Source organism: Ambystoma mexicanum, unplaced genomic scaffold (genome assembly GCF_040938575.1).
Source record: "Ambystoma mexicanum isolate Mex_15411 unplaced genomic scaffold, UKY_AmexF1_1 Mex_scaf118, whole genome shotgun sequence".
Taxonomy (NCBI): domain Eukaryota; kingdom Metazoa; phylum Chordata; class Amphibia; order Caudata; family Ambystomatidae; genus Ambystoma; species Ambystoma mexicanum.
The window spans coordinates 76019-90320 of NW_027182345.1; the positions used below are offsets into that span (position 1 = coordinate 76019).

The following is a 14302-nucleotide window of genomic DNA, read 5'->3' on the forward strand; positions in this document are numbered from 1 at the left end:
TCATCACCTGAAATATAGGGTAAACACCATTAAGCTGTTAAGGATTTCTTCATATGATACAAGCTGTGTTTTACATTCACCCAAGTTCAATTGGAGATATGATCAGTTTGAAATAGTCCATTGGAAGCTCATACGAATGTTATAAAACTGTGGTGGAAACCAATAATATGCCCTTAATGAAATGTATTCATTTGTACAGCTGACTAGAAGTGCACTAATGTCATTAGTTGTACAAGTTCCATAGAGTCACCCACTCTATCACCTTTTTAAAAAAGGGCAGTTTTCAACATTGAAGGGTTTATGTCAGTGGTAGAGCGTAGGAGTGTAGTTCAAGAAGTCCCTGTTTCATAACCATATACCCTCTTCAATAGATCCTGTTAAAATGTTTTTCAACCCAATGCACTGTAAGAAACAATAGGATATATCATCATTTCATATACAAAACAATGAACAATTGGGTTTAACTATGCTCTTAGCACAGAATCAACAAACTGCAGTAGAGAAGCAGTTACATTTTGCAGAATTTGTGCATTTGACAAAAGATTTTTTTTCCATGTTCCAAGATCTACATGTGATACGAAATGTATGAATTCTTGCAATGGAAACCTCACTGTATTTTACCAAGGCAGATAAAGGACCTCTTTTGTACCCCTTATACTTATAAGGAGGGTTTGGTGGCTGAAAATGCATTGCTTTGATGGTGATTGCATGTTGCTTCCACTTTGTACATGTTACTGAATAAATAATGGTGAATATTTCAGAAATGGGGGTATAGCTCAGGGGTAGAGCATTTGACTGCAGATCAAGAGGTCCCTAGTTCAAATCTGGGTGCCCCCTTGGTCAACTGTTCTACCTGTAGAAATATTTTTTTTATTAAATAAATTGAAGAAAACATTTACAATCTTAGCATTTTATATAATGAGCAACACATTTCTACATTTGAAATACTCCTGATCATCTCCTGAAACATAGGGTAAACACCTTGAAACTGTTTAGGATTTCTTCATATGATACAAGCTGTGTTTTACATTCACCCAAGTTCTACTGGTGATATTATCAGTTTGAAATAGTCCATTGGAAGCTCATATGAATGTTATAAAACTGTGGTGGAAACCAATAATATGCCCGTAATGAAATGTATTAATTTGTACAGCTGACCAGAAGTGCACTGATGTCATTAGTTCTACAAGTTCCATACAGTTACCCACTCTATCACCTTTTTTAAAAAAGGCAGTTTCCAGCATTCAAGGGTTTAACTCAGTGGTAGAGCATAGGAGTGCAGTTCAAGAAGTCCCTGTTTCATAACCATATACCCTTGTCAATAGATCCTGTTAAAATGTTTTTCAACCCAATGCACTGTAAGAAACAATAGGATATATCATCATTTCATATAGAAAACAATGAACAATTGGGTTTAACTATACTCTTAGCACAAAATCAACAAACTGCAGTAGAGAAGCAGTTACGTTTTGCAGAATTTGTGCATTTGACAAACGTTTTTTTTCCATGTTCCAAGATCTACATGTGATACGAAATGTATGAATTCTTGCAATGGAAACCTCACTGTATTTTACCAAGGCAGATAAAGGAGATCTTTTGTACCCCTTATACTTACAAGGAGGGTTTGGTGGCTGAAAATGCATTGCTTTGATGGTGATTGCATGTTGCTTCCACTTTGTAGAAATTACTGAATAAATAAAAGTAAACTTTTTAGAAATAGGGGTATAGCTTAGGGGTAGAGCATTTCACTGCAGATCAAAAGGTTCCTAGTTCATATATGGGTGCCCCCTTGTCCAACTGTTTTACCTGTAGAAATATTTTTTTAATTAAATAAATTGAAGTAAACATTTACAATCTTAGCATTTTATGTAATGAGCAACACATTTCTACATTTGAAATACTCCTGATCATCACCTGAAATATAGGGTAAACACCACTAAGCTGTTTAGGATTTCTTCATATGATACAAGCTGTGTTTTACATTCACCCAAGTTCTACTGGTGATATGATCAGTTTGAAATAGTCCATTGGAAGCTCATATGAATGTTATAAAACTGTGGTGGAAACCAATAATATGCCCTTAATGAAATGTATTAATTTGTACAGCTGACCAGAAGTGCACTGATGTCATTAGTTCTACAAGTTCCATAGAGTCACCCACTCTATCACCTTTTTAAAAAAGGGCAGTTTTCAACATTGAAGGGTTTATGTCAGTGGTAGAGCATAGGAGTGTAGTGCAAGAAGTCCCTGTTTCATAACCATATACTCTCTTCAATAGATCCTGTTAAAATGTTTTTTCAACCCAATGCACTGTAAGAAACAATAGGATATATCATCATTTCATAGACAAAACAATGAACAATTGGGTTTAACTATGCTCTTAGCACAAAGTCAACAAACTGCAGTAGAGAAGCAGTTACATTTTGCAGAAATTGTGCATTTGACAAAAGATTCTTTTTCCATGTTCCAAGATCTACATGTGATACGAAATGTATGAATTCTTGCAATGGAAACCTCACTGTGTTTTACCAAGGCAGGTAAAGGACATCCTTCTCACCCCTTATACTTATAAGGAGGGTTTGGCGGCTGAACATGCATTGCTTTGATGGTGATTGCATGTTGCTTGCACTTTGTACATATTACTGAATTAATAAAGGTGAACATTTCAGAACTGCGGGTATAGCTCAGTGGTAGAGCTTTTGACTGCAGATCAAGAGGTTCCTAGTTCAAATCTGGGTGCTCCTTGTTCAACTGTTTTACCTGTAGAAATATTTTTTTAATTAAATAAATTGAAGAAAACATTTACAATCTTAGCATTTTATATAATGAGCAACACATTTCTACATTTGAAATACTCCTGATCATCTCCATGAAACTGTTTAGGATTTCTTCATATGATACAAGCTGTGTTTTACATTCACCCAAGTTCTACTGGTGATATGATCAGTTTGAAATAGACCATTGGAAGCTCATATGAATGTTATAAAACTGTGGTGGAAACCAATAATATGCCCTTAATGAAATGTATTAATTTGTAGAGCTGACCAGAAGTGCACTGATGTCATTCGTTCTACAAGTTCCATACAGTCACCCAATCTATCACCTTTTTAAAAAAGGGCAGTTTTCAACATTGAAGGGTTTATGTCAGTGGTGGAGCGTAGGAGTGTAGTTCAAGAAGTCCCTGTTTCATAACCATATACCCTCTTCAATAGATCCTGTTAAAATATTTTTCAACCCAATGCACTGTAAGAAACAATAGGATATATCATCATTTCTTATACAAAACAATGAAGTATTGGGTTTAACTATGCTCTTAGCACAAAATCGACAAACTGCAGTAGAGAAGCAGTTACATTTTGCAGAATTTGTGCATTTGACAAAAGATTTTTTTTCCATGTTCCAAGATCTACATGTGATACGAAATGTATGAATTCTTGCAATGGAAACCTCACTGTATTTTACCAAAGCAGATAAAGGACATCCTTCGCACCCCATATACTTATAAGGAGGGTTTGGTGGCTGAAAATGCATTGCTTTGATGGTGATTGCATGTTGCTTGCACTTTGTACATATAACTGAATTAATAAAGGTGAACATTTCAGAACTGGGGGTATAGCTCAGTGGTAGAGCTTTTGACTGCAGATCAAGAGGTTCCTAGTTCAAATCGGGATGCCCCTTGTTCAACTGTTTTACCTGTAGAAATATTTTTTTAATTAAATAAATTGAAGAAAACATTTACAATCTTAGCATTTTATGTAATGAGCAACACATTTCTACATTAGAAATACTCCTGATCATCTCCATGACACTGTTTAGGATTTCTCCATATGATACAAGCTGTGTTTTACATTCACCCAAGTTCTACTAGTGATATTATCAGTTTGAAATAGTCCATTGGAAGCTCATATGAATGTTATAAAACTGTGGTGGAAACCAATAATATGCCCTTAATGAAATGTATTAATTTGTAAACGCTGACCAGAAGTGCACTGATGTCATTAGTTCTACAAGTTCCATACAGTCACCCACTCTATCACCTATTTAAAAAAGGGCAGTTTTCAACATTCAAGGGTTTATGTCAGTGGTAGAGCGTAGGAGTTTAGTTCAATAAGTCCCTGTTTCATAACCATATACCCTCTTCAATAGATCCTGTTAAAATGTATTTCAACCCAATGCACTGTAAGAAACAATAGGATATATCATCATTTCATATACAAAACAATGAACAATTGGGTTTAAATATGCTCTTAGCACAAAATCGACAAACTGCAGTAGAGAAGCAGTTACATTTTGCAGAATTTGTGCATTTGACGAAAGATTTTTTTTCCATGTTCCAAGATCTACATGTGATACGAAATGTATGAATTCTTGCAATGGAAACCTCACTGTATTTTACCAAAGCAGATAAAGGACATCCTTCGCACCCCAGATACTTATAAGGAGGGTTTGGTGGCTGAAAATGCATTGCTTTGATGGTGATTGCATGTTGCTTGCACTTTGTACATATAACTGAATTAATAAAGGTGAACATTTCAGAACTGGGGGTATAGCTCAGTGGTAGAGCTTTTGACTGCAGATCAAGAGGTTCCTAGTTCAAATCGGGATGCCCCTTGTTCAACTGTTTTACCTGTAGAAATATTTTTTTAATTAAATAAATTGAAGAAAACATTTACAATCTTAGCATTTTATGTAATGAGCAACACATTTCTACATTAGAAATACTCCTGATCATCTCCATGACACTGTTTAGGATTTCTCCATATGATACAAGCTGTGTTTTACATTCACCCAAGTTCTACTAGTGATATTATCAGTTTGAAATAGTCCATTGGAAGCTCATATGAATGTTATAAAACTGTGGTGGAAACCAATAATATGCCCTTAATGAAATGTATTAATTTGTAAACGCTGACCAGAAGTGCACTGATGTCATTAGTTCTACAAGTTCCATACAGTCACCCACTCTATCACCTTTTTAAAAAAGGGCAGTTTTCAACATTCAAGGGTTTATGTCAGTGGTAGAACGTAGGAGTTTAGTTCAATAAGTCCCTGTTTCATAACCATATACCCTCTTCAATAGATCCTGTTAAAATGTATTTCAACCCAATGCACTGTAAGAAACAATAGGATATATCATCATTTCATATACAAAACAATGAACAATTGGGTTTAACTATGCTCTTAGCACAAAATCAACAAACTGCAGTAGAGAAGCAGTTACATTTTGCAGAATTTGTGCATTTGACAAAAGATTTTTTTTTTCCATGTTCCAAGATCTACATGTGATACGAAATGTATGAATTCTTGCAATGGAAACCTCACTGTATTTTACCAAGGCAGATAAAGGACATACTTCACACCCCATATACTTATAAGGAGGGTTTGGTGGCTGAAAATGCATTGCTTTGATGGTGATTGCATGTTGCTTCCACTTTGTACATATTACTGAATAAATAAAGGTGAACATTTCAGAAATGGGGGTATAGCTTAAGGGTAGAGCATTTCACTGCAGATCAAAAGGTTGCTAGTTTAAATTTGGGTGCCCCCTTGTCCAACTGTTTTACCTGTAGAAATATTTTTTTAATTAAATAAATTGAAGTAAACATTTACAATCTTAGCATTTTATGTAATGAGCAACACATTTCTACATTTGAAATACTCCTGATCATCATCTGAAACATAGGGTAAACACCATTAAGCTGTTTAGGATTTCTTCATATGATACAAGCTGTGTTTTACATTCATCCAAGTTCTACTGGTGATATGATCAGTTTGAAATAGTCCATTCGAAGCCCATATGAATGTTATAAAACTGTGGTGGAAACCAATAATATGCCCTTAATGAAATCTATTAATTTGTACAGCTGACCAGAATTGCACTGATGTCATTAGTTCTACAAGTTCCATACAGTCACCCACTCTATCACCTTTTTAAAAAAGGGCAGTTTTCAGCAATCAAGGGTTTAACTCAGTGGTAGAGCGTAGGAGTGCAGTTCAAGAAGTCCCTGTTTCATAACCATATACCTCCGTCAATAGATCCTGTTAAAATGTTTTTCAACCCAAAGCACTGTAAGAAACAATAGGATATATCATCATTTCATATAAAAAACAATGAACAATTGGGTTTAACTATTGAAGTGGGAAAATGGAACACAAGGCTCCCACCAATCCTCTCACGCCCCTGGCCTAGAGGATCACGGCCCAAGCACCTGCCACGAGAGGAGTTTGCCCATCTACCAGACGATCAAATACCCTGGTACAAGAACATACGGATGTGCCCACCAGCCTGTCCTGCCCATGCCAACACCTGCGACATGGATGAAATCGACTGAACCATGCAGCAGTAAATGAACACATCGATAGAGATGCCATGACGACTTAGCCACAGGTCAGCACACCCATGAAAACACGCACACTGGACACTCCCACACCAACCCACACGAAGAACATATTCAGTGCTACGACGTAGGTGACGGGCACACTCACTGACGCGCACCTTTATTATTTTTCACATAGGCTTTTCAAAATGCTGAAACGCAAGACGCATTATGAACTCATCTATAACGCTTGCTCACGCCTCTCCTAAACCCATGCATTGCAATAAGAAATATAACGAAGACACGATACTGGGGATCAAACAATATGATACCATAACCTAAAGTGCGGTGTGTCAAACATCTCCACCTATGCACCAGGCCCAAGTAGGCCGCAAGCAAGAGCTTCCATGAACATTGAATGAGCAAGAGTACAGTTGCTGACCCTGCAGAATAAGCTTGGCGATGACTGACAGTCAAGGGCACAATGTTGCAATCTCATATGCCGCAAGCCGACGCCAAGGTCACACCTGCCATTAAAACCAGACACGCAGTGGAAAATACAATATTAATTGTGCAGAATTCTGCCTCGACCACGGTCCCACCTCACGTGACCAAGCCTAATCTGACAGGGTGCCAGGCCCAGGAGGAGGGAGGCACCGAAACCCCCCATTTCAAGACACCGGCAGATACAATGAAGTGATCCAATGGACATTTGCGGCGGTGGGAGTAGTCGGCCTTCAGGCATACCAATAAATCTTCACGTTGTCTGCACATAATCATAGTGAAACATTGTTGCAAATGACAGGTGCACGGCGAGCTGGGAACAACGATGGTCCCAGACTGGGGGGCTCGTGCGTGGACCAATCAAAACATGAGGCTCTTATCACTGACGCCATTAGCATTGACCAATCCCCAGGGATCCTCATGTAACAATTTTCGTGTATCAATTTGAAGGGACAACTCAATTATACCACCTGACTAACCCTTAACCACTAACAATGCTCTCTATACGTATGCTATACTAACCCTACCACTCGAGGAGCCAATCCAGGGTGGCGATAGGTTTTTTGCTAACTTTTCCAGGTGACGGAAGTAGCGTGTCATACTGAGGTAAATAGGGCCTGCGAGCCCCACGAATTTTCGAGAGAGTGTCAGGACGGACGCGTACGCTCCTTGACCCATCCCTGCCGTTTGTTTAATAAACAACAGAGTCACCTTGCTTTTTGCGCGTGTCTCATACTCATTTTTTGGGATATACGGGAGGAGTTGGGGCCTCCCTGCCCGGAGGTCCGCGGACGGCCCAGCCGACCCCGGCAGAATTTCCCCCTGACAAGTTGGAGGCACTGCTGAGATCTGTTTCAGGTCTGCTTTTATTTTATTTTTCCGAGTACTCCCGTTGCGAGGAGGCCCGGCGGCGCGGCCCCCTCTGCCGCTGCCCCCTTTTGAGGACTACAGGACCATCGCGGAACTGCGAGAAGACCGGACAGCGCAATCCGGATATTGGCCTTCGGGAGCCGGTTGAGAAGTATCCCGCGGTTGGCGAGTGTCCGGACGTGGTCCAGACGAGGGGAGGTGGTGAGCCGCTTGGAGGGGTGCACGCAGCCGAGCGGCCCCGCACAAGAGAACTTGGTGAGTATGCCACGCACAACAAGCAATGTGAAATTGTGAGGGAGGGGGGAGGAATTGAATACGGGAGGCGGGAGGTGTTACACAGGTGCGCGGCGAAGGTTTTGATAACTTAGTGTTGACGGTGAAATGAATGGTAACTGGACACGTGCGAGAGCAGTCCACTACGTTACGGAAGAGAAGGGGGCAGAGCACGAAAACATCACGTGCGGCCGCTCGTAGACACTGATTGGCCTAGGTCGCGACCGCGTGTAAGGGTGTGTGTGAGTGCGGTTTCCTACGATTTGGTGATTATTGATCAATGAGTAGATGAGGATCCCTATTGGTCGAGCAGGAAACTCAATAGATAGATGACGTTTCCCTGTAGGTGGTAGCTAGCTGGTTGCCTAATACGGAAGATAATTGGCTGGTTAAGCCCTCCTGTCGAGGGGCGTATCACACGCGAGGCGACGCAGCGTGCGCAGTACGATTATATTGTTGATTACCTTGTTCCAGGCATGACAGGAAGACAGCTGTGGGGTTAACGGGGGTAGATTGCAAGCATACTTTGAACTTTTAAAAAACATATGAAGAACTTACCGGTAGTTTGAAGAGATCGGTGACGTCACCAGTAGGGCTTTTTTTATATATAGGATATTTTCGAACACAAGGCATCTTTTATGAGAGCACGCACGGAGAACGCCGGCACGGCAAGCGAAGAAAGGTTAGGAGGAGTAAGAGAAAGCGGGACGGCTGTATAAGAACGTCACAAAGGGCACAGAGCCGCAGGGGGCTGTGTGCGCTTCGGCCGCAGGGGGCCGTACAGTTGTTCAGTAAAGGAAGAAAAGAAAGAAAAGAATATACAAATGACCAATGTTATATTTTACTAATTTTTCTTAGCGGACTATCGCAAGTCCCCAAACTTACGGGGCCAGGTAAAGATCTAAGGCTGTATAGTGTAAAGTGTTAGAAAGACAACCGCTACCAAATACGGGAAGGACAACAGGTAAAGCACTACTATGTCATACGGGGCAGGAGTGGGAGGGTGGGGGAACACCCTCACTACCCCGCTACAGCACATATGTAAAACACTGTTACCCCACAGAGAAAAACTGATCAAGTATAGCATAGAATGGACACAGGGGACGGACAACAAAATGACGACACCATGGCCGCCTAATGGCAGTTTCGATCCATATACCCAACTATTAAACCATCTGCATAACACATACAAGGGGAAGAAGTTAATGCACCACGTGGAGGTGTTTAACTTATGGAGGATGTTCCAAGGGTCCCGACCAGGACCAAACGGAATGTTTATTATGGGGGAATCAACGGAAGAAGAGAAGATTAAGGAGGAAAGAGAGAATGGGGAAAAAGAGAGTGAAAGCACACGGAACACGGGGAACGGAGAAGAGGGAGGAGAAAAGAGTAACAACATAAACGAAGAGGAAGTAAAAAGGGAACAGAGCGACGATATACCCCTAGCGAAGGTAGTGAAAAAGGAGAGAGGGGGGTTATATCCTCTAACAGAACTAAGAGACATGGTCCAATTAAAGGCGGCTGAGGGGTACTCGAACCCGGCATACAGCCCGCCACCATATACAGTAACAGGTAGCCACACCGGAAGGGAGCAGTGTAGCACGACGGGACCAGCTCACATAAAAATGCCCGCAGGGGAAGGGGGAATTGGCGAAGAACAGATCGCAGGGATAGGACAGGATGAGTGGGTAGCTGCGAAGGTATTATTAAAATTACGAGGTTCATTAACAGAAGAAGAAGAGAAGGTAGCAATGAAAATGGACGAGGAATGGAAAGGGGAAGAGGGGAAAAGAAAGGAGGAGTTGTTACGACAGAAGGAAGAGATTTTGGAAGAACGATTAGCAGAATTAAGGGATGAGCAGAACACACTAATCAGGCAGCTTGAGAGAGAGGAAAGAGAGAGAGCACGGGAAAGGAAAGAAAGCAAGAATGAATTGGACAAATTGAGGGAACAAACTGAAGAGAAAAGGAGAGAAGCAGAAAGGGTGAAGGCAGTTGCTGAAAGGGAATCCAGAGCAGCACTGCGTGAGAAGAAAAGGGAGGAAGAAGAGAAAGAAAAGGAAATGGAAATATGCAGAAGGAGATTATTATTAGAAAACAAAAGGAAATATGAAGAAGGGAGGATGATAGAGGGTATATTAGAGAAGGAAAGAGTGAAATGGGAAAGGAAGAAAGAAGAAGAAAGGTTAATGAACAGAACGAGTATTGAAGTAATGGAGGAATTGAAAAAGAAAAGAGAAGAAATTGATAGAGAAATAGCGGAGGAAAATGAAGGAAAAAGAGAAGAAAGGAGAGGGGTGATTGAAGGAAGGAGATATGTATACGGAGACACAGGAGTAACAACAACATCAGCACGAAGGGGGGGAAATGGAAAGGATGACAGGGGAGGAACGGACCTAATAGACTTGGAATCAGTAACGATTATGGGAAAAAAGACAGACTGGGGGCTGGAATTAATGGAGGATTTTTGCAGTGAAGACGGAGAAGGAATAGAGAAGGAAGGGAGAGAGAGTGAAAGGGAAATCCTAGATAAATTATACATCACCCGGACAAATAGAGGATCACCATGGATCTGCAGGAGAAAGGAAGAACTAGAGGGAAGTGAGGAGGAAGAGCAGGGAATAGCGGAAAGGCACACACGTACAGCCACACCGTCACCATCCCTTCCCACATGCTCCAATACCTTACATTCATTACGTGCACCACGCCCATCTAAATTCGCGCTCTTCCCACACGAACTGACACCCTACGCAGGTAGGCTTAGAGACCTCCCTGGACGCAGGCAGGGAGAACGAATGCACACGCCCACAGTAAATGATAAAAGAAAGGGAAGAGAGGGAGGAGAAACAGCCACGAGCAGAAGAAATATGGACCCCGTTGACGTTGAAGAAGACAGGTCGGATGAGGAGGGGTGTACGGATCCGATTGTGTGGGACCCTAAGGGCCTACCGGGACACAACCTAATGCCACTTCTGGAGAGGGGAGGGGTTAGACCACAATACGTCCCCTGGAAGCACGCAGACAAGGAAAATATAAAGTGCAGGCTCCCATCATTAAGCGGAGGTGCTGGAAAATGGATATATGAAATGGAAAAACACACTGCAGGACAGAAACTGGCAGTGGGGGATGTAAAGGGCCTTTTAATATCAATACTAGGGATGCAGCAGACGACATTTGGAAGAGAGCAGGCTTCCCCGGGGTCACAATAACAAACACCTCGCACGATGGGGCACCGTTCGCAAACTGAAGATATGCATTATGGCAGGCACTGAGGGTACAGTACCCGGACACGTCAGACATAGGAGCAATTACCACACGCAAGATACATGAGAACGAAGATCCTGTTGATTATATCCAGGAAATTCAAGAGAAGTGGCGCATGGAAACTAGAGAACAATGGAACAAGACACCAGCAATATTCTATCATATACTAGTACAAGGGCTCCCAGAAGCAGTTCAGAAACAATTGAAGAAAGTGGTGGGGATGGAAGCAAAAGCCTGGCCAGAAATACAACTGACAATAGTACATCATTGTAGGACATGGCAAGAGAAAATGAAACAGAAGGAAGAGGATAGAAAAACGGAAGAGGCTAAATTAGTACAGAAAAAACTTACTAAATACACGATGGAAGGTGCACTAATAACTACACCTGCAACATTGACTCAAAGTGCCACGCAAGTAGTGGCTGCGCAAGATCCCTCCCAAATACAACCATCACAGACTGTAACACAACATCTCCCGCCACCCCAACCATACACGGCCAACATGGGAGGAGGATACTCAACGCCAGGGGCGGGGTATTATAATTACAACAGGGGAAGGGGAGGAATGTTGAGGGGGAGAGGGTACGGATATAACACTCAACAGCAGGGGGGAGGACTTAGAAATGTCTACCCCACAGGACAACCAGCATACCAGGACAACCCAGGAAGCTTTCCATGGCAGAACAGGGAACCACCTGTGTTGGATTTGTGGATTGGTAGGGCACATGTCACGCACGTGTAGAGTAAGACCTGGCACACCGTCATGGAGTGAACAGGGACAACAAGGGCCCGCACAGGACCAGCAGAACACTTGGCAACAACAGAACTTGCAACAAGGATTTGGGCAGCAACTACTAGTAACACAACAACCCCAAGTACAGCAAGTACAGCAACCTGCCCAAACCCAAGACCATAACATAACCTCTACCAATACACAACTACAGCAAACACAACTGGGAAGGGTGACGGTCCTGGGACACAACCCTTACACAGGAAGAGGCCAATCATTGTACCCTCAATAGGACAGCCCACAGACGGCCTTGGTGTGTCCCATCCTGTCGGTAACGCCTAATAGTGCAGAGGAACCACGCATAGAGGTAACGATAGGTGACAAAAAATTATCATTTCTTGTTGACACCGGGGCAACCCGGTCATGCATAAAGGAAGGTAAATTTAAAATGTCAGGTGAAGCCATGAACACCCAAGGATTTTCTGGGGCTAGGGGGTTGGTTCTCTTTACTGATAACGTTCCCTTATCAATAGGAGATTATGACATGTCAGTGCCACTTTTGTATTATAGGGCCTCACCAGTAAATATACTGGGGAGAGACATAATGAGTAGGTTGAATATGACGATCTCCTTTACGGAGGACGGCATAGTTTGCTCCACTCCAGGATTTAACATGCTCACTGCACGACAAATTATGCAAGCATACTGCGGACAGACAGTGATTAGGGCTGAGCCAGTAGATGGTGAACTGTTCCAGTACGGGACAGACATGGCATTTTCATGGATGCCTGGAATAGAAGGAAAGATCTGGAGAAGGCCAGCAGCCTACCTTTTTAGACCAGAAACACCAGCCAATGAACCAGAGGGAAAGGTGATTTCAGTGGACATAGAGAGCATTATAGCAACTGCTGATTACATTGCAGTACATGCCCAAGACAGAGAAGGAAGAGCATGGAGGGCAGTGATAGCACTAGCAGAGGGATGTAGACTCACCCAGGTGTCAGACGAAGAGCTCTTCTCCGAAGGAAAGGAAGAAGGTGAAATGGTGTTTATGATGAGTGTAGAAATATGGCTAATAGTGTCATACAAACAAGTGGCACAGAAATTTGCAATGGCACTTGAAGCGCCCACATCCACCCCAGTTCCCTTCTTTGAGGAGGATATGGCAAGGGTACCAACATCATTATGGACTACTAGTCCCTATGACGTGGGGTGCATAAAAAGTATAGGGGGGTAAGAATAAAATTGAAAAAAGGTGCAATACTCCCCAGAGTGAAGCAGTACCTTCTATCAAAAGAGGCAGATGAGGGCATATATGAAACAATAACGGCCCTTATAAATAATGGCATATTGGTACCATCAGAATCACCATGTAACACAGCCGTATACCCAGTGCGCAAGGCTAGAGGGGGGTCTTGGCGCTTCATACAGGACCTCCGGCCCTTGAACAATATAGTGGAAGCAGAATATCCAATAGCAGCAAACCCGGCAACAATATTGTGCGGTATTCCAGCAGAAGCATCACGATTTACAGTGATAGACCTCAAAAATGCCTTTTTCTCAATACCCCTGCACCCAGACTCACAAGATTTGACAAGCTTCACATACAGAAACACAAAGTGGAAACACACCAGATTTCCACAAGGGTGCTGCGAGTCACCCTCAATATTCAACAGAGTAATACAGATGGACTTGGGCAACATTGAAGTGGAAAGCACAGTTTTGCAGTATGTTGATGACATAATAATTTGCAGCACAAACGAAAGAACATGCAGAGAGGACTCATTGAAGATGTTGATAATATTGGCTGAAAAGGGTTACAAAGTAGACAAGGAAAAGTTGCAGTACTGTCAGGAACAGGTACTTTACATTGGTCAGCTCATATCCCAACACGGAAGAAAGATCGCACCACAAAGAGCACAGGCCATTTCAAAAACGCCACAGCCCCGAACAGTGCGGGAACTACAACAGTTCCTGGGACTGTGCAACTACTGTAGAGCCTGGGTGTTTGATTACAGTTCATACATAGGTCCCCTACTTGAAGGGTTAAAAGAAGCTAACAAAGGGGAGAAAAAGTTGGGGTGGACAATGGAAATGAAAGAGGCTTTTGATGAACTGAAAGATGCAATATCAACTGCTCCGGTACTGGCAACCCCAGATTATGAACGACAATTTTTTATATTTTCACATTGCGACTCAGCAGTAATTAAAGCAGTGTTGGCTCAAAAAACAAGCATGGGTTGCAAACCAGTAGCGTTCTACAGCGGCCACCTGGACCCTGTGATGTTAGGACATTTCCCTTGAGAACAAGGTCTCGCCGCAGCTGCCTTTGCGGTAGAGAAAG

General features: G+C 42.3%; 1 non-coding gene across 1 annotated transcript; it reads left to right on the forward strand.

Annotated features, from left to right (window-relative positions):
* Positions 1-765: 765 nt before the first annotated feature.
* On the forward strand, positions 766-837 carry TRNAC-GCA (transfer RNA cysteine (anticodon GCA)). Its single transcript has one exon. It is a non-coding gene; the product is annotated as a tRNA-Cys (tRNA).
* Positions 838-14302: the final 13465 nt, after the last annotated feature.